The sequence below is a fragment of the Leopardus geoffroyi genome, chromosome X, assembly GCF_018350155.1.
Source record: "Leopardus geoffroyi isolate Oge1 chromosome X, O.geoffroyi_Oge1_pat1.0, whole genome shotgun sequence".
NCBI classification, from domain to species: domain Eukaryota; kingdom Metazoa; phylum Chordata; class Mammalia; order Carnivora; family Felidae; genus Leopardus; species Leopardus geoffroyi.
This window is the reverse complement of record NC_059343.1, coordinates 997,490-1,017,500: the sequence shown is the minus strand read 5'-3', so window position 1 is coordinate 1,017,500 and position 20,011 is coordinate 997,490. Positions and strand designations below refer to the sequence as shown.

The 20,011-nt window shown below is 54.8% G+C and overlaps 1 protein-coding gene across 2 annotated transcripts in view; it reads left to right on the top strand.

Annotated features, from left to right (window-relative positions):
• Nucleotides 1–20,011, top strand: part of P2RY8 (P2Y receptor family member 8) — a 38,233-nt gene that overhangs the window by 6,948 nt on the left and 11,274 nt on the right. Inside the window, exon 1 of one of the 2 annotated variants that reach the window (XM_045471925.1) lies at nucleotides 14,029–14,611. The exons of the other annotated variant lie outside the window; for it this stretch is intronic. The gene's annotated coding sequence lies outside the window, so the exon portion shown is untranslated. Of the gene's footprint in view, nucleotides 1–14,028; nucleotides 14,612–20,011 lie in introns of those variants that run through there. 2 annotated transcript variants of the gene reach the window in all.

The following is a 20,011-nucleotide window of genomic DNA, read 5'->3' as shown; positions in this document are numbered from 1 at the left end:
TCCTTGTAAGAGACAGAACAGGAGACACAGAGGAGAACCCACGGGAAAATGGAGGCAGAGATGGGAGGTCTAGTACAGGATAAGGTTGGATAGATAGCTAGATAATAGATAGATGTATATGGATGGATGGATGGATGGATGGATAAATAGATACATACATACATACAAACATAGATAGATACATAGGATGGATGGATGGATGGATGATGGATGTATGGGTTAGGTGGGTAGATAGATGGATAGATAGATGGATAGACAGATGGATAGATGGATAGATAGAGGATAGATATAATGGATGGATGGATGGATGGATGGATGGATGGATGGATGGATTACATAGGTAGGTAGATAGATATAGATATAGATGATATACATATACATATACATATACACATACATATACATAGTGGATGGATGGATGATGGATGGATGATGGATGTATGGATTAGGTGGGTAGATAGATGGATGGATAGATAGATAGATAGATAGATGATGGATAGATAGATACAGTGGGTGGATGGATGGATGGATGGATGGAAGGATTAGGTAGGTAGGTAGATAGATATAGATAGAGAGATAGATAGAGAGATAGATAGATGATAGACAGACATGATGGATGGATGGATAGATGGATGGATGGATAGATAGATAGATAGATAGATAGATGATAGATACAGTGGATGGATGGATGAAGTAGGTAGATAGACAGACAGATAGATATACATAGATGATAGATAGATAGATAGATAGATAGATAGATAGATAGATAGATGATAGATAGATATAGTGGATGGAAGGATGGATGGATGGATTAGGTAGGTAGGTAGATAGATAGATGATAGATATAGTGCATGGATGGATGATAGATAGATAGATAGATAGATAGAAAGACAGAGAGATGATAGATCAGTTGTTTTTCATGCTAAGTCCTGGACACTGCTGACATGTGCAGCTAGATGGCTTTATGAAGCTGGGTGTCCTGTGCACTGAGGGTGATGAGTGTGACCAGGAAAAAGAGCCCTATACATTGCAGAGTGTCACCTGGGGGCCCAGTCACCTCCGGCAGAAGGCCCTTGGCCAACACTGAGCCTGGTTGAGCAGGAGCATTCATACCACATCTCATTGTCGCAGTCCACAGTGTTGAGACACTCTGGGGCTCTCCTTGGGGTCTCAGGGAACACCCAACCATATTGACTACAAAAATCCACGTACGCTGCAGTGAATCCCGTGTATTAACACTGAGGCTAGCCCAGGGGGTTCTTTCCCCAAGCCCCAGGGAGTCTGTCTGGGGCTCCATGATGTGGATAGATCAGACACAGCCTCCAATCTCATGTGAGGCCCAGGACGTGATATCGTCATTCTGAAGGGCCTTGACAGTCAGATCAGTTCTGTGCCTCCATCATAGGACATGCGGTAAATTAGGAAGTGTGATGCGTTACGAGCTCCGCGACGGTTTTCTGGTGTCAATGCTGCATGGGGACCCAACGTTTTCACACAACCACCTGGTCCATGAGCGGTGGGGGTTGATCTTCTGTGGCACTCAGGAGAGTCCGTCATGGGCTGCAACACATGCCCAGGGCCCCCTGCAGGACAACTGAGCCCGTCTCCCCACCATGCTTCTTCTGCTTGGAGGCAGGCGGTGGGTTGCACCTGGAGAGGGGCCTCCAGTGGGGGGACAAGACGTCCTGGGGCCACACGCCTTCTGATTGAACCACCGAGGAAACCTTTCCCAGGACCGAGTTGCCCCTCTCCTCAGCCTTGTCCGGTGCCTGGGACCCCGAGTCCGCAACGCTTCTGACAAGATTGCATCTCAAGGTCGACCCACATCCAATTCAAGTGGAGCTGCCCCGATTCATACCGTGTGCTTTCAAATAACCTGATTCCACCATCCGCGGAGAGTCTTGTCATTAAATATCCCTGGGCCCGTCTGGAGGGGAACTTGCCAGTTCCAACGCAAGATGACACGTGTCTTTGGAAAGCGGAGGTCTCAGAGGTCAGAGAGAGAAATGCATTCACTTTCTGCGCTGGGAAAAATTAGCAACGGCCCCCGGGGTCTTCCTTCTCTGAGGGTTTCTGTGTTGATCGAGGTTCTCAACAGAAGCAGACTGTGGTGGTTCATTTTATGTGTGAAGTTGGCTGGGCCTCAGGTGGCCTGGATATTGGGGCCAACAGGACTCAGGGTGTGTCTGGGGGAGATAAGCATTGTATCGGTGGACTGACTAAAGCAGACGGCCTTCCCCAGGGTGGGTAGGGCTCGTGCAGTCCTGCGATCCTTTCACGGCCAGAGCACAACACAAGGTGGCTAACAGCAGACCCAGCTCCCTCTGCCTCACCGTCTCCAAGCTGAGACATCTGTCTTCCACTGTCCCCAGACTGGAACATACAGAGTCTGCTTTCCTGGGCCTCCGGTCTGCAGACAGGAGGCCACGTGAGCCTCCGCAATCATGTGAGCCAATTCCTTTAATAAACTTCTTTATATGTGTGTGTAGATATCATACTGGTTCTCCTTCTCCTTCTGTTATATGAATGACAAGGATCATTCATATAAGAAACACAAGGATGGATGGATATAGAGAAAGGAGGGGAGGAAGGAAGGAAGGAAGGAAGGAAGGAAGGAAGGGAGGAAGGAAGAGAGGGAGGGACAGAGAGAGAGAGACAGAGAGAGAGAGAGAGAGAGAGAGAGAGAAAGAAAGAAAGAAAGGAAGGAAGGTGATTGATACATACATGATAAATAGGTAATACAAAGATGGATAGAATGGATAGATAGACATGATGGATAGAATGATAAATAGATATATAGATGATGGATGGATGGATGGATAGATAGATAGATAGAGGATAGTAGATGGATAGATAGATAAGAATGATGGATAGATGGATAGTAGATGGATGGATAGATAGATGGACAGATCTACATCTATCTATAGGAGAGACAAAGACAGATAAGGAGACAGAGATCTTTTTTACTTATTTATTTTGAGAGAGAGATTTATTTTAAGGAACTGACGGCTACAACTGTGGAGACTGGCAAGTCTGAATGCTGCAGGATCGACCAGCAGGCTGGGGCCCAGGGAAGCAATGATGCTGTATCTTGAGCGTGAACACCATCTGAAGGCAGAATTCCCACTTCCTTGCAGGAGGAGATCGGTCTGTTTCCCTTAGAGCCTTCAACTGATGGGACGAGGCCCACCACCTCACGGAGGGCCGCCCGCTTTACTCAAAGTCCACCAATTTAAACGTTAATCCCATCTAAAAGAAATGCCTGCACAGGAACATGTAGGCTTGTGCTTGACCGCAGATCTTCATACTGGGGCGCAGCCAAGGGGACACATAAAACTCCACATCACCTGGCAGCAATGAAGAAGGGCTCTCTCAAGGGTGCTCTGGGATTTGGGGCAGGTGGCATGGCCACATTCATCCCATGGCTCTCTTCCCTGGGATGAGGCTCGTCTTACAGGGCACGAGGGCACGTGGCTTGTTGTATTTTGTTTTTTGCAGAAGTCTTTGTGTGGACGTACATTCTCGTTTCTTTTCGCCCCCATTTTATTGAGATATACCTGATGTATAACTTTGTACGAGCCCCAGGGGGACAACATAATAATGCGCCATGTGAAATGTGCCAATGGGTTTTTATTCTTAAGTTTCGGAAGGGATAAGAAAGAACACTCGAGACCTTCGATCCTGGGAACCAAAGAATGAAAACCACTTTCCTGGTGAACTGCTCCTCTTGTGTTTTCTTAATCTAACTGGTCATCCTCTGAGTTTCGTCACCAGAAACCAAAGTGATATCTCTCGTCCACAGAGATACGTCACATGTATCAGGACGGGGTGGCTCGGTCTTTCATTCGCCTCCTCTGGTGCACACCTTGTGAAATCCAGCAACTGGATAGGATATGAGGACACAACACCCCAAAAATGAGACGCCTACTGTGGGGTCCTTGTGTTCACAGCAAGATACAGATCTGCTTCTCGTGATCTTAATCAGTTTTGCAACAGTGAGCCCACTGGCCTCCACACCACCCAGGAAACCCAGCTCTTTTCCTGCCTCCCAGGGGCCCTGCAGTTCACAGTGGGGGGCAGGGCGTAGGATTCTGTATCTGCAACAGCACGCCCGCCCTCCCTCCCCGGCTACCAGCCTAGAACACAGATAAAGGGTGTGTGTGCATCGGGAAGTTGTATGTAACTCATAAGAAGGAAGCCAACAGAAAAATGAGGTGCCTACTTAGAGAGGTACCAGAGTGACGTGTGAATGCAGAAACGTCACCCATTTAGGTATGGGACTGTGTCATTATGGGCTGAACTGCGTCGAAAATTCAGCTGTCAAAGTCCTTACCCCAAGACCTCAGAATGTGACCCCACTTGGAAATGGGGCTTTTGCAGATGTAATTTGGTAAGACAAAGTCACACTGGAGAAGGCTGGGTCCCCACTGCAATATGACCGGTATCCTTCTAAAAGGGAGAAATTTGGATACAGACACACACACCGAAGGAGGACCACAGGAGGACACAGGGAGTAGATGCTATCTACACACCCAGGAGAGAGGCCTCAAAAGGAACCAGCCTCTACCCCACCTGGATCTCAGACACCCAGCCTCCAGGACCAGGAGGCGTAAATATCTGTTTATTATTCTGTGACAAAATAAATTACAGACTCAGGTACTCTGTTACGACAACCGTAGGAAACCCATACGGTCGGGACGACTTCCTACACAGCATTAGGACTCCAACCACTGTGGTTTTCTTTTCTGCTTCCTGCCCTGATCTGTTGTTTCTCAGAAATGGAAACCAGTCGCACCGAGAGCAACACCATGGCCTGTGGAGGATTCCTCGTCTCCCCCTGCAAGTCTTGCTGGCCTCCGCACTTCAGTGTGATTTGCAGATGGCTTTCAGAGGGACTGATTGTGTCCACGACCACTCCAGCTCAAGACCTGCCTGGAACAGACGGACGGACACGCACTGCTCCGTAGAGTTCTCTCTCCCATCAAGTATCGAAGGGGGCACTCCACGGGTCAGAGGCCACGAGGAAGAAAATATGGACAGGACTCTCTCAGGCCACCCCGAATTTCCTTATCTAAATTCCAGACCCCACGGGCGTAAGGATCAGCTCTACATAGTCACCAAACACAACATCCTCTGGGTCTGCAGCCAACCTCACACGTTTCCAAGGATGGAATGCATTCCCGATGCCACTCTCTGACCTCAAGGGAATTGAGCTGGAAACAAGTACCGAACAGCCAACCAGATTTTCTTCCACGGCTGCACCCTTCCGCATAACCCACGGGCCAAAGAAGGAATTGTGATGAAAACAGAAAAGATTTTGAAGGAATGATGTCATCCACAGACATGGCCCCACAGAGGCCCATGATGTCCTAATCCCCGTGAGATAGGCAGAATGCACAGAGCCCGATGTGGGGCTCGAGCCCGCAAACCGCAAGATCATGACCTGAGCTGAAGTCAGATGCTTAACAGGCTGAGCCAAGCAGGTGCCCCAATACTTTGGCATTTAGCCAGAGAAACGGATTTCGGACTTCTGGCCGCTAGAACAGCGAGAAAGCAGATGTCTGCTGTCTAAAGCTTGTGGTGCTTTGTTACAGCAGCCTCAGGAGGCTCACACAAACAATAATGAAGACACAATGTATCAAAACACCTGAGATGGAACCAAAGCAGTAAACACAGGCAGATTCATAGCCTTGAATGCATTCCTTAGACAAGAAGAAATGCTGTATGTCCAAGGCCCATGATTCCTTCTTCAGTATTTAGAAAGAGCTAGCACAAACCAAAATAAGGTGGAAAGAATACAATTATGAAAGCAAGAGATTGATAGAACGGGGGGGGGAATGTACAGGAGAGGAAGAAAAAAATGTGGACAGGTTAGCCTTATGCTTGAGAGGTCCAGCGTTTAGATACGACTAGCGTCTACACCATGGGGTTGTTTCACAGGTTGAATGCGATTACACATGTTTAAGGTTGGCTGACAGGAAATGCCTGATAAACACCCACTAATTACAATCAGGCGTTCCAAAGCAAGTGACACCTTATTTCTGTTTCGTGTAACACCCTCTGTGTTACATTTCACATCACTGTGAAAGGATGGAGGCTGGGCACATCCCCTGTAAGATGCTTTCCCGTTTCCCCAGCAGATACTGTTTTTCCAGGATGGATGTGAATGTTGGCTTCTCCAGCTACGTGCAGAGACTTAGAACCTCTGAGCGTTCCACCTCCTGTCACCCACATCCCCTTCTGAAAAATGCAGAAACACCATGCTCCCACACAAAGCTAACATTTCGACATGTATTTCCAATCGCCCCAAAACAAAGCAGTTTCCCTGAGAACTGCTTTTGCACACCGCCCTCTTCGCCTCAAGTCCTACGTGATCCCCTCCCTCTCTGTGCATGAAGATTTAGGGCACCAGGGGTCTCTAAACTGAGATGCCCAGGGCACCAGAGACCACCTGGGGGTCCCTGTACACACTTAGTTTTTAAACAACCAACTTGTGGGGCACCTGGGTGATTCAGATGGTTGAGCGTCCGACTTCAGCTCAGGTCATGATCTCACAGTTCGTGAGTTCGAGTCCCGCGTTGGGCTTTTTGCTGACAGCTCAGAGCCTGGAGCCTGCTTCACATTCTGTGTCTCCCTCTCTCTCTCTCTGCCCGTCCACAGCTTGCTCTCCCTCTCTCTCTCTCTCTCAAAAATAAATAGAAGCATAAAAAATTAAAAACAACAACAACAACCAACTCATGACAAAAGACATAAAGTTGCTCCTTTTGTAATCAACATTCAGCTCCAATGCAAGTTCAAATACAAGCTCGAGAAAGTTCTAGAATTCTCGGCGAACAAGAGAAAAGCAGGTCCTCCTCCAGGATAAATCCTACCATGGTGCAAATAGACCCCAGCAGGTCCAAAGGAGATGCCCACCTTCTTAATATTCAGCCCCACGTATCCCAAACCTGGAGGGTCCCATGCTGCCTCCTGGAGGCACCGGTGTTCATGGCTGGGAAAGTGACTCAGAAAGCAGGGGAAGCCCCACGTTCACCAGGGCAGATGCACTACTGACCTTTTCAGTTTATCCCCCTTCCCTCTTCCATCCCCAAAGAAGGAAGAGAAGTCAGAGGGACACATCGCTACTTTCCAACATGGCGGGATCCTTTCTCACTATGTTCAAGATACACAGTGGGGATTCCCATGGGTGACACTTGTGCACGGTTTCCTTCTGCTCTGGTCCGCGTTACTCCGTGAGTGAGCAACCCCTTATTGGAACCAATCGTGCTCCAGTGACCTTGACTCCTCCTGTGTGACCTTGTAAGATGCCTGGTCGAGTCAATGCCTGTCGAAAGCAAAAATAGCACGGTGGACGCATCTGTCGCTTTACGGATATTCCCTTTTATTCAACGCGTGGGAAGGTCTCCACCAGAGTTCACCCCATTCGGGAAGTCGCGCCCGATACATTTCTTTACCATCATGTTTAATAACTGTATCGAAGCCTGTGATATATTTATGTCACTTGCATCAATTTGACCGCACTGACCACAGACTCAGAAGAAGCTTTTTAGCGCAGAGGGTCCGGCGGACAGGAAGTGAAACATGTTTCCATTTCAACGCGCGTACCTATCTTTGTCGTCCTGACTGGGATGGGGTCATAGAGCAAAGACTTTCAAACCCGGCTCTATAAGACTCTAGGCTCAGAGTCTGCAAAAGCACTGATAACAGACTGGCAGTTTGAGGAGAGAGGGGAAAACAAAACAATGTAACACTGCACGATCTTTAACAAGAGTTCCTTCACGGGTTGGTTAAATGCATGACACGGTACATGAAGGGGACACCATTCGTGTGCCTTCGAAGGGGTCACCTGGCATTTGCATTTCTAAACAGCAACGTCCACGGTGTGTCCAACATTGTTTGCATCTTTCAAATGTAAGATATTAGCTACAGTAGTAAATTCTTTTAGAGTCCACAGAGAAAGTCATGTGTGATAGCATTGGGGGAGGGGTCTGTAACAAAGAAACGACACACAGGTGGCTTAAAACAACAGAAATTCATGCTCTGCCAGCTCTGGAGACCAGAACTTTGAGATCCAGGCAGGGCAGGACCAGTGAGATCCAGGCAGGGCAGGGCCGCTGAGATCCAGGCAGGGCAGGGCCACTGAGATCCAGGCAGGGCAGGACCGCTGAGATCCAGATGGGGCAGGACCCCTGAGATCCAGGCAGGGCAGGGCCCCCGAGACCGAGGCAGGGCAGGGCCACTGAGATCCAGGCAGGGCAGGGCCACTGAGATCCAGGCAGGGCAGGACCGCTGAGATCCAGATGGGGCAGGACCCCTGAGATCCAGGCAGGGCAGGGCCCCCGAGACCGAGGCAGGGCAGGGCCACTGAGATCCAGGCAGGGCAGGGCCAATGAGATCCAGGAGGGGCAGGGCCACTGAGATCCAGGCAGGGAAGGGTCACTGAGACCCAGGAGGGGCAGGGCCGCTGAGATCCAGGAGAGGCAGGACCACTGAGATTCAGGCAGGGCAGGATCCCTGACATCCAGGCAGGGAAGGGCTGCTGAGATCCAGGCGGGACAGGACCCCTGAGATCCAGGAGGGGCAGGGCCGCTGAGATCCAGGAGAGGCAGGACCCCTGAGATCCAGGCAGGGCAGGATCCCTGACATCCAGGCAGGGAAGGGCTGCTGAGATCCAGGCGGGACAGGACCCCTGAGATCCAGGAGGGGCAGGGCCGCTGAGATCCAGGCAGGGCAGGGCCACTGAGATCCAGGCAGGGCAGGACCGCTGAGATCCAGATGGGGCAGGACCCCTGAGATCCAGGCAGGGCAGGGCCCCCGAGACCGAGGCAGGGCAGGGCCACTGAGATCCAGGCAGGGCAGGGCCAATGAGATCCAGGAGGGGCAGGGCCACTGAGATCCAGGCAGGGAAGGGTCACTGAGATCCAGGCAGGGCAGGACCGCTGAGATCCAGGAGAGGCAGGACCACTGAGATTCAGGCAGGGCAGGATCCCTGACATCCAGGCAGGGAAGGGCTGCTGAGATCCAGGCGGGACAGGACCCCTGAGATCCAGGAGGGGCAGGGCCGCTGAGATCCAGGAGAGGCAGGACCCCTGAGATCCAGGCAGGACAGGGCCAATGAGATCCAGGAGGGGCAGGGCCACTGAGATCCAGGCAGGGAAGGGTCACTGAGATCCAGGCAGGGCAGGACCCCTGAGACCCAGGAGGGGCAGGGCTGCTGAGACCCAGGCAGGGGAGGGTCGTGCTCCCTCAGAGGCTCCAGGGGAGGGTCCTTCCTTCCTCTCCCAGCTTCTGGGGCTCCAGACGCCCCTGGGCTCGTGGCCGCGTCCCTCCCGTCTCTTCCTCTGCCTTCACGTGGCTTCTCCTCTGTGTCTCTGTCTCCTCTTGTGTCTCTCACAAGGACCCTTGCCATCGGATTCAGGGCCCCCCTCCTCCAGGATGAGCTCACCTCAGATCCTTCCCTTACCCACATCTACAAAGACCCAATTCCCAAATAAAGCGTCCTTCTCAGGTGCCGGGGGTGACGATGTGGGCCGATCCTTTTGGGGTCACGTTTCCACCCCCAACCCCGTCGGAGGCCACGAATCAGGGCTCGGCGGATGGCGGTGGTGAGCGTGGCCCCATTCCCGTAGGGCCAGGTGGGGAGAGGGTGCGTGTGGGGGAAACAGGCCGGGCCCTTTCTCCGAAGGTGCGGAGAAAGAGGAACCAGTCCCCGCGGGGGCCAGTCCCTGTCTGATTGTCACCCACAGCAGCACCACGTTAGCAGTGGGGGAGGGCGGGAGGCAGAGCAGCTGAGAACAAGGGCGATAAGTCTGTTCTCTTAGCAGTCTACACTCGCTGACTTCCCTCCACCCACAGCAAGCCTGGCAATGGCTGTGGGTCCAAAGGTAGAAGTCCGAGCCCAACAGACACACGGGGGCCTGCGAGGGTCCGCGGGGTCTGTCCCGGGGGCCCTGCAAATGTGTCCCCGGTCTGACCTTTCCTCCTGCAGTCCGGTCCTGGGAATCACCCCAGCCCCTGCGGCCACTTAAAAGGCCAGGGTTGAAATTCCCCACGTCCCTCAGGACAGAACTGAGATGCTTTCTGACCGCCACGCTGGGCAGGCTTCACTTCCCTCCTGCTGGGTGTTGTGTCCCCCGACACCCCACCCCCGCGGGCGACCGGCTGGGCTCGGCTCCGGGCCCCTCCTGGGTTGGCCCTGAGATTCCCTTCTCCCGGGAAGCCCCTGGGGGCCCACTCCCTGGGCAGGCTGCTGGCCGCCCAGACTGCCCCGACTCGGTGCGGGGGGCGTGTGGAGCAAAGGGGCACCCAGGACGAGGGTGCCCTGGGCGCCCGGGGGTTCCCTGACCCCTTCTGCCGATGGCACAGTGGCCCCCGTGCCCCCTCGGAGTCTGGCGGTCTCGGGGAGTCCAACTTGCTTCTGAACTTTAAAAAGCACCCGTAGGGGCGCCCGGGTGGCGCAGTCGGTTAAGCGTCCGACTTCAGCCAGGTCATGATCTCGCGGTCCGTGAGTTCGAGCCCCGCGTCGGGCTCTGGGTTGATGGCTCAGAGCCTGGAGCCTGTTTCCGATTCTGTGTCTCCCTCTCTCTCTGCCCCTCCCCCGTTCATGCTCTGTCTCTCTCTGTCCCAAAAATGAATAAACGTTGATAAAAAGCACCCGTAAATGGCCCTCAGGTCCTTTCCCTCCTGCCTGGGACCGGCATCACCGGGGCCGCGGGCCTCCCCGGGATTCGCGTCCACCTGTAGGGCCACGCTGGGCAGAGGAGACCCCTCGGGGGTGCACAACGTCCCGTCTTCAGCCTGGGCGCAGCCACCCCATCGACCTCGCGATGCACACGCAGAGTCCCCGGTGCCCCCGCGGCCCGGGGCGGGGCGCGGCAGCTTTACTGTGCCATGTGGCTTTTATTTTTTGTGGTGAGGACGGTTCCCACGCGACCTGCCTTCTAAGCACATTCGTACGGGCACGATCATGTCCCGCGTCTGTAAGCACGAGGCCACACGGCCGATCTCGAGGACCGTTTCGTCCCGCGAACCTGGAGCCCCGACCCCGTCAAGCACCCCCTTGCCTTTCCGTGTCTCCCTGCCCCTGGCGCCCTGCGCCTCAGGACGTGAGGGCCGGGGGGCCGCCTCTGCGTGGAACCGCCACGGGATTTCCCCTCCCCCGTCTGGCTCGCGTCGCTGCCAGTCCCCGGTGGGCGTGGACCACGGGGTGGAGGTCACACGCTCACACGACCGAAGTCGCAGCTTCCCTCTGATGCAGCAATCCCAGTCGGGACCCCAGAGCACCGAAGCCGAGACCTCGGACAGCGGCCACGCCTGCGCGTTCCCGGCAGCGTTAGTCCCGGCGGCCCAGACGTGAGAACATCCCACGTGTCCGCCGAGGATGGGCCGACGTGCAAATTCTCCGTGGTGGGAGCGAGGTCCGGGGAGCTAAGCTTGACTGCCCCACCCTGGCTGGTTCTGGGCTCTTTGCACAGGACCGGGAGCCCCATCTCGGGCCCTACAAACCGTAGGGGATGCAGACACGCTCAACCCCGATCCCGAGGCCGTGGGGATGGGTCTCGGGCTCCCCTCTCTGGCCCCAGGCTTTCCAGAGCTGTGTCCCCTTCCTGCTCCCCACTATGACCCCAAGACGCCCACCCCGAGCATCACCTCTGGTCCCCACTGCTGGTCCCCTGGGTCCTGCCCGGGTGTTTTTGCTTCAGTGCCTACACTCGGCCTCTCAGAAGCCTGAACAGACCCAGGAGGGGTGGGCGGCCAGCCCCGGGGTCGGGTCGGGGGTGGTCTCTGACCCCAGCCGTGCACCCTGCCCCTGCTCTCCGCACACCCCTGCGTGCACACATTGCAGGAGGCATCGTACTTAGTGGGATTGCACAAATGCATGCTGCCCTGCCCCAGGCCATGGAAGGGAGACTGCTGCGTGCCCCCAAATACGGCCACCACCTGGCCACCACGTCCTGTACGTGGCTTCTGTGGGTTTGCAAACAGGGCATTGGGTTCGCAGATGCCGTGAAGGTGGTTCACCGGCTGACCTGGACGGAGAGAGAACGCAGGACAGGAGGGACGGTGCCCAGGACGCTTTGCACACGGAGGAAGGGCCCCAAGCCAAGGGACACAGGCCTCCAGGAGCTGGAACAGGGCCAGGCCGCGGGCCCACACTGACCTGTCCCCTAGCGGGATCGCCCCCCCGCGTTGTGCGATGGGAACGTCACACTTTTTCAATAGGAAACAACAAATCCCGCGTGCCCTCCGTGAGGCAGGAGTCTGCAGGGGCGTCGTTCCTAACACGCTAATGTTACAAACCTTCAAGGGCTTGCCCTGCATTCCGTAAGATGTGTGTTCTAGATTCGTCCACGAAGCAACAGGACTGAGACTGGGAGGGTGACATCCAGGCAGGGTTGAGGCTGGGACTCTGAGGTCCAGGCAGAGGTGAGGCTGGGGGTCTGAAATCCAGGCAGGGCTGAGGCTGGGAGTGTGAGATCCAGGCAGGGCTGAGGCTGGGGGTCTGAGGTCCAGGAGGGCCTGAGTCTGGGAATCTGAGGTCCAGGAGGGGCTGAGGCTGGGGGTCTGAGTTCCAGGCAGGACTGAGGCTGGGAGTCTGAGGTCCAGGCAGGGCTGAGGCTGGGAGTCTGAGGTCCAGGCAGGGCTAAGGCCTAGAACCTGAGATCCAGGCAGGGCTGAGGCTGGGAGTCTGAAATCCAGGCAGGGCCGAGGCTGGGGTTCTGAGATCTAGCCAGGGCTGAGGTTGGGGGTCTGAGATCCAGGCAGGGCTGAGGCTGGGAGTCTGAGATCCAGGCAGGGGTGAGGCTGGGAGGCTGAGGTCCAGGTGGGGCCAAGGCTGGGAGGCTGAGATCCAGTTGGGGCTGAGGCTGGGGGTCTGACATCCAGGCAGGCCTGAGGCTGGGGGTCTGAGATCTAGGCAAGGCTGAGGCTGGGAGTCTGAGGTCCAGGAGGGGCTGAGTTTGGGGGTCTGAGATCCATGCAGGGCTGAGCCTGGGAGTCTGAGGTCCATGCAGGGCTGAGGCCTAGACAGTGAGATCCAGGCAGGGCTGAGGCTGTGAGGCTGAGATCCAGGCAGGGCTGAGGCTGTGAGGCTGAGATCCAGGCAGGGCTGAGGCTGGGAGTATGAGATCCAGGCAGGGCCGAGGCTGGAGCTCTGTGGTCCAGGCAGGGCCGAGGCTGGGGTTCTGAGGTCCAGGCAGGGCCGAGGCTGGGGTTCTGAGATCTAGCCAGGGCTGAGGTTGGGGGTCTGAGATCCAGGCAGGGCTGAGGCTGGGAGGCTGAGGTCCAGTTGGGGCTGAGGCTGGGGGTCTGACATCCAGGCAGGGCTGAGGCTGGGGGTCTGAGATCTAGGCAAGGCTGAGGCTGGGAGTCTGAGGTCCAGGAGGGGCTGAGTTTGGGAGTCTGCGGTCCATGCAGGGCTGAGGCCTAGACAGTGAGATCCAGGCAGGGCTGAGGCTGTGAGGCTGAGATCCAGGCAGGGCTGAGGCTGGGAGTCTGAGATCCAGGCAGGGTCGAGGCTGGGAGTCTGAGATCCAGGCAGGGCTGAGGCTGGGTGTCTGAGGTCCAGGCAGGGCCGAGGCGGGGAGGCTGAGATCCAGGCAGGGCTGAGGCTGGGAGTCTGAGGTCCAGGCAGGGCTGAGGCCTAGAACCTGAGATCCAGGCAGGGCTGAGGCTGGGAGGCTGAGATCCAGGCAGGGCTGAGGCCTAGAACCTGAGATCCAGGAGGGCTGAGGCTGGGAGTCTGAGGTCCAGGCAGGGCTGAGGCTGCTTCCTGCCGAGGCCTCTGTCCTGGGCGTGTAGATGCCGTGTTCTCCCCATGTCCTCACGTCCTCGTGTGGTGGCTCCTGTCTATGTGTCTGTGGTCTGACCTCCTCTTCTTCTAAGGACATCAGAGCCCTAGGGATCCGGGCCACCCTGCTGATGTCATTTGATTTAACTCCCTGTTTAAAAACCCTGTGTCCAAATTCTGCACATTCTGAGGTCCTGGGGACAGGGCTCCAGTACGTGAATTTCAGGGGGTGGCTGGGGCGGGGGTGAGGGGACACAATTCAGCCCCTCGCAGGGGGGACCCTCAGAAAATAGGCCGTTGTACGTTTTCGAGCTGCTTCCTCGGGAACAGTGAGCCGTCACGACATGTAAAATGACATTACAAGTATGTAAAGAAAGGCACGCTTCAATCTCCCGCCTGTTCTCATCACGCACGAGCCCCCATCAAGTGCTGCCCTGAATATATATTCAGGGGAACCTTTTTTTTGATGACATGTTTTTTTAAAAAAAAATGTATTAAAAAATATGTAAATCCCAGCAGCGACCGGGGCGCCGGCTGTGTAAATGAGGAACCCCCATGCGCTGTGGCTGTGCCCTGGGGCTCCGCCTTTCGTAACCTCAGTGGGTTTAATTAAATCTGCACATGACAGGTTTTCATTACAAGCGGCCAGCTGGGTCCCCGGGGGTTGGGGACCGGGTCGAGTGTGCTGGGGGACCGGCGGTGGGGTCCCGCGGCCTCCGTTCCTTCTCCACACGGACAGCCACGTCTACACCAGGGGGAGGGTCCCCACCGCTTGACTCTGAAACTCCACGGGGCCGGCTCGCCCAGGACGGTCGGTCACCTGTAAGTCATGGGACCCAAGGAGACGCGTGCCAGCCGTGGGGGGCGGGGGGCGGGACGCTGAGGCAGGGCAGACCCCAGGGACCCACCTGCACGGGCTGCTCTGTGTCCCCAAAGACGCAAGGTCGCCTTCTTCAAAGATTTTTATTCCAGAATTGTCTGAACACCTGCTGTTTGCTCCTTTTTTTTTTTTTTTTTTTTTTTTTAGTTTTGGTTTAATGGGGGCGGAGGGATGTTGCTTCTGGCTTTTAGGAATAATAGTTAACACGGAGGGAGCACTGACATTACTCCGGCCACATTTACGAGGGTTTTGTCCCAGGACTTAGTTCTGACACCTAATCCAGGCGGGTGCTCTCATTCCGGTTTTCCTGACGGGGAAACCGAGGCCCTGAGTTAAGTAACGCTTTGGATGGCAAACAACAGAAACTTGACTCATGCGATCTTAGGTCAATGTGGAAGTTGGCAAATGGGTACTTAGACGCCTACGTCAGCTTCAGGCACGGCTGGATCCAGGGGGCCTCGGCTGTCCAGGCCTGGACGTGGGGACCCTGCGGACACCCTCTGCCTCTTCTGTCCCTGTGTTGTCACTCGTCCCCACACCCCAATGCTCACACCCTGCAAAGGGCAGGTGCGAACTCACCTGGCAGATCAGGGTGAACCGTCTCGAGTGGACACACTTCCCTGCATTTGGGAAAACCAGGGCTGAATAAAGGGGGGCACAGGCGAGGGTCTCGGGGCGGTCCCTTCTGCCCTCAGGGAACGCTCGGCACCCAGTGTGGCCCCAAAAATACCCACCGGCCACAGACAGCGAGACAGGCTGCTGGACGCGGTGCGGGAGGAGGGCTCAGCCAGCGCTTGGCTCAAACCACTGCGCGGGACCCGGGTGCTTTCTACTCGTGGTCAGAAAACGTGGGCCTGGGCTCAGATGACACCTCTCACTGGCCGCTCAGCTTCCTTCGGCCCTCTGTGCCTCGGTTTCCCCACCTGCAGGTCGTGTGTCCAGGGCGGGTCTGGAGGGACTCTGTGCCTCGGTTTCCCCACGTGTGGGACGTGTGTCTGGGGCGCGTCCAGAGGGACTCTGTGCCTCAGTTTCCCCACCTTGGGATGTGTGTCTGGGGCGCGTCTGGAGGGACTCTTTGCCTCGGTTTCCCCACCTGTGGGACCTGTGTCCGGGGAGCGTCTGGAGAGACTCTGTGCCTCGGTTTCCCCACGTGTGGGACGTGTGTCCAGGGAGCGTCTGGAGGGACTCTGTGCCTCGGTTTCCCCACCTGCAGGGCGTGTGTCCAGGGCGGGTCTGGAGGGACTCTGTGCCTCGGTTTCCCCACCTGTGGGGCGTGTGTCCGGGGCGCGTCTGGAGGGACTCTGTGCCTCGGTTTCCCCACCTGCAGGGCGTGTGTCCAGGGCGGGTCTGGAGGGACTCTGTGCCTCGGTTTCCCCACGTGTGGGACGTGTGTCTGGGGCGCGTCCAGAGGGACTCTGTGCCTCAGTTTCCCCACCTTGGGATGTGTGTCCGGGGCGCGTCTGGAGGGACTCTTTGCCTCGGTTTCCCCACCTGTGGGACCTGTGTCCAGGGCGGGTCCACAGGGACTCTGTGCCTCGGTTTCCCCACCTGCGGGGCGTGTGTCTGGGGCGCATCTGGAGGGACTCTGTGCCTCGGTTTCCCCACCTGCAGGGCGTGTGTCCGGGGCGTGTCTGGAGGGACTCTGTGCCTCGGTTTCCCCACCTGTGGACGTGTCTCCGGGGCGCGTCTGGAGGGTCTCTGTGCCTCGGTTTCCCCACCTGCGGGGCATGTGTCCGGGGCGCATCTGGAGGGACTCTGTGCCTCGGTTTCCCCACCTGTGGGACCTGTGTCCAGGGCGGGTCCACAGGGACTCTGTGCCTCGGTTTCCCCACCTGCGGGGCGTGTGTCTGGGGCGCATCTGGAGGGACTCTGTGCCTCGGTTTCCCCACCTGCAGGGCGTGTGTCCGGGTGCGTCTGGAGGGACTCTGTGCCTCGGTTTCCTCACCTGTGGGACCTGTGTCCAGGGCGGGTCCACAGGGACTCTGTGCCTCGGTTTCCCCACCTGTGGGGCATGTGTCTGGGGCACGTCCAGAGGGACTCTGTGCCTCAGTTTCCCCACCTTGGGACGTGTGTCCGGGGCGCGTCTGGAGGGACTCTGTGCCTCGGTTTCCCCACCTGTGGACGTGTGTCCGGGGCGTGTCTGGAGGGTCTCTGTGCCTCGGTGTCCCCACCTGCGGGGCGTGTGTCCGGGACGTGTCTGGAGGGACTCCGTGCCTCGGTTTCCCCACCTTGGGACGTGGTCTCTCTCAGAGAAAGCGTTTGCAAACGTGTAGTGTGACGCATGCTCAGGGTGGGCAGACGCCCTCTTCGGGCTCCCTGGCACTCGGCCCATGCCTTCCCCGTCACCCCCGGGACGCGGGCCAGGAAGAAAGCTGTCTGCGGCCTCGGAAAAGAAGGAAATGAGAACAATTTCAGCCCCTGGGACCCTGAACCCGTCCATGCTGGCTTCCTGGGGGAAAGTGTTACTTAATCAGTGAAGGTGGCCACTCTCAACGCTTCCTCTTGACTCGGGCCCCGCCTGGGGTTCAACTGGCCACGGCAACCACAGACCAGGAGACGTGGGCGGCCAGCTCCAGACACCCCAGCAGTGACCCCAGGGGTGAGGATGTCTCAGGAGGTGGGGCAAACGGGGGGACGGCAGGGAGGACACAGGAGCAACAGCCCACTGAGACACAGGGAACTAAAATAGAAATGTCTTCAGGCTTCGCCCCCACCCCGTGACCCAGGAGGCATGTGTTTATTGAGATGTCATTCACACCACACACAACTCACCCTTTAAAAGTAGACAGTTCGGGGGGCGCCTGGGTGGCTCAGTTGGTTAGGCGTCAGACTTCGCCTCAGGTCATGATCTCGCGGTTCGTGGGTTCGAGCCCCGCGTCGGGCTCTGTGCCGACAGCTCGGAGCCTGGAGCCTGCTTGGGATCCTGTGTCTCCCTCTCTCTCTGTCCCTCCCTGGCCCACACTCCGTCTCTGTCTCTCAAAAACAAACATTAGAAAATTTTAAGAAATTGGGGGCATTTAGCACATTCTCAATTTACCACCTCTATCTTCTTCCAGAACATTCTCATCCCATGGATGGATGGATGGATGGATGGATAGAGACGATAGATAGATAGATAGATAGATAGATATGATGGATGGACAGACAGGTAAGATAGATATGATGTATGGGTGGATAGATAGATGGAATGATAGATAGATAGATAGCAGACAGATAGATAGCAGACAGACATAAATGAACAGATGGACATATAGATGGATGGACAGATGGATGGACACATAGACAGATACACATACATACGTACATACATACCTAGATAACAAATGTAGATGGACAGATGCCTGGATAATCTAGAGAGATTCAGGACTTCACACATTCACGTGAACTATTTCCCCCTCACTTGCCTCCTTTCAACGCCCAGTCCACCAGCTTACTTGAGAAAGACGTCACTTGTTAACTGAACCCTCCTTCAGAAGGAACCAGCCCTCCTAACACCTTGACTTCGGACTTCTGGCCTCCAGAGTCGTGAGAGAGAAAGTCTCTGTTGTTTGTAGTGCCCCCCATGTGTGGTCATGTGTTGCCGTAGCCACAGGAAAGCAATACTATCCTGTCTTCCAAGGTGGCAACTGGGCTCACAGAAGGAGGTCGCTGCCCGGAGGCCATGCACCTCCCACGGACAGAGCTGAGATTTGAACCCAGTCTTGCTAATGAAGCCCACCCCCGCCCTGAGTCTGGGCCACTCATCACCGGGCCATCCTGCCCTCATGGACTCAAGCAGGGCAGGCTATAGATTTCACATGGAAACAAATGTAAATGGGTCCATTTAGGGGATTTTCCCCTCCCCCACCCCCAGTCAGCCGTTTTCCTTCGACTCATTTCATGACACTGCTTCTCTGATGAAACAATAAAGTAAACATCTAATTTCATATAAATTTTAACTGTGGATGGGGGGCTTGCAGAAGATTAGTTTCAGTTAGTCTTTGTTAAGTAGGATGATGAATCATGCATTGAAATCAGGCGATCAAAGGTCAAATATGTGAGCTAAATATGTTCCAGCTTCCTACCCATTTACCTAGACTATCCATCCACCTATCCATCCGTATCTATTTTCTATCTATACATATCATCTATCCATCGATTATCTATCTATCCATCCATCCATTGACCCATCCATTATATCCATCTATCTATCTATCTATTTATCTATCTATCCATCCATCCATCCACGTATCCATCCTTCATATCTACCATCTATCTATCTATCATCTATCATCTATCTATCTATCCATCCATCCTACCATCCATTCACCCATCCATTATATCTATCTATCTATCTATCTATCCATCTATCCTATCTATCCACCCATCCTATCTATCCGTCCTATCTATATCTATCTATCTATCTATCTATCTATCTATCTATCTATCCATGCACCCATCCATGATATCTATCTATCTATCTATTCACCCATCCATGATATCTATCTATCTATCTATCTATCTATCAATCTATCCATTCACCCATCCATTATATCTATCTATCTATCTATCCATCCATTCACCCATTCACAAATCCATTCTATCTATGCATCCATTCATCCATCATATCTATCCATCCATCATCTTTATTTATCTATCTATCTATCCTTCCATCCACCCATCATATCTATTATCTATCTATCTATCTATCTATCATGTATCCATGTATCCATCTATCCATCTGTCATTCCATCTTTTATGTGTCTATCTATCTAGCCATCTCTCTACCCATCAACCATCTATCAATGCACCCATCCATCTAACAGTATCTGTCATCTATTTACCTATCTGCCTAACACTATTGCCCATTACTCATCTATCTGTCCGTATCGTGTATTTGTTGATCTGCATATATATGGATACATCTGCACGGTGCCCGGGAGGGTTTACTATGGTGCCTTTTTTTTAAAAGACCCTTCTCTAGAACCCGAACACTTCCTGACATCACCTGGAGGTGCACCTGTGTCTGCCTTCATCGTCATGTTGGGGAGGTCTTCACGTCCACAACAGAGAGGTTTAAACACTGTCTGGAAATCAGGGAAATGTGTATACCCAGGGCACGTCATACTGAAGGGCTCCGGTCCCCAGGGGTTTGAATACAGCAAATAAGGGAGGGGACTCATCCTCGGGTTCAGGCAAATGTGAGACCACGAGGATGCCTTGGCCTGTCCTCAAACGTTCCTTGCCCGGGCTTTCTCCTTGGTAGCTTTGCTGGGCATGTTGCTAGAAACCAGAGGGGGACAAATCACCCTACTTATGGTTAAACTATTCTTTGGCAAGTTAGCATGTCAACCTACAGAAGA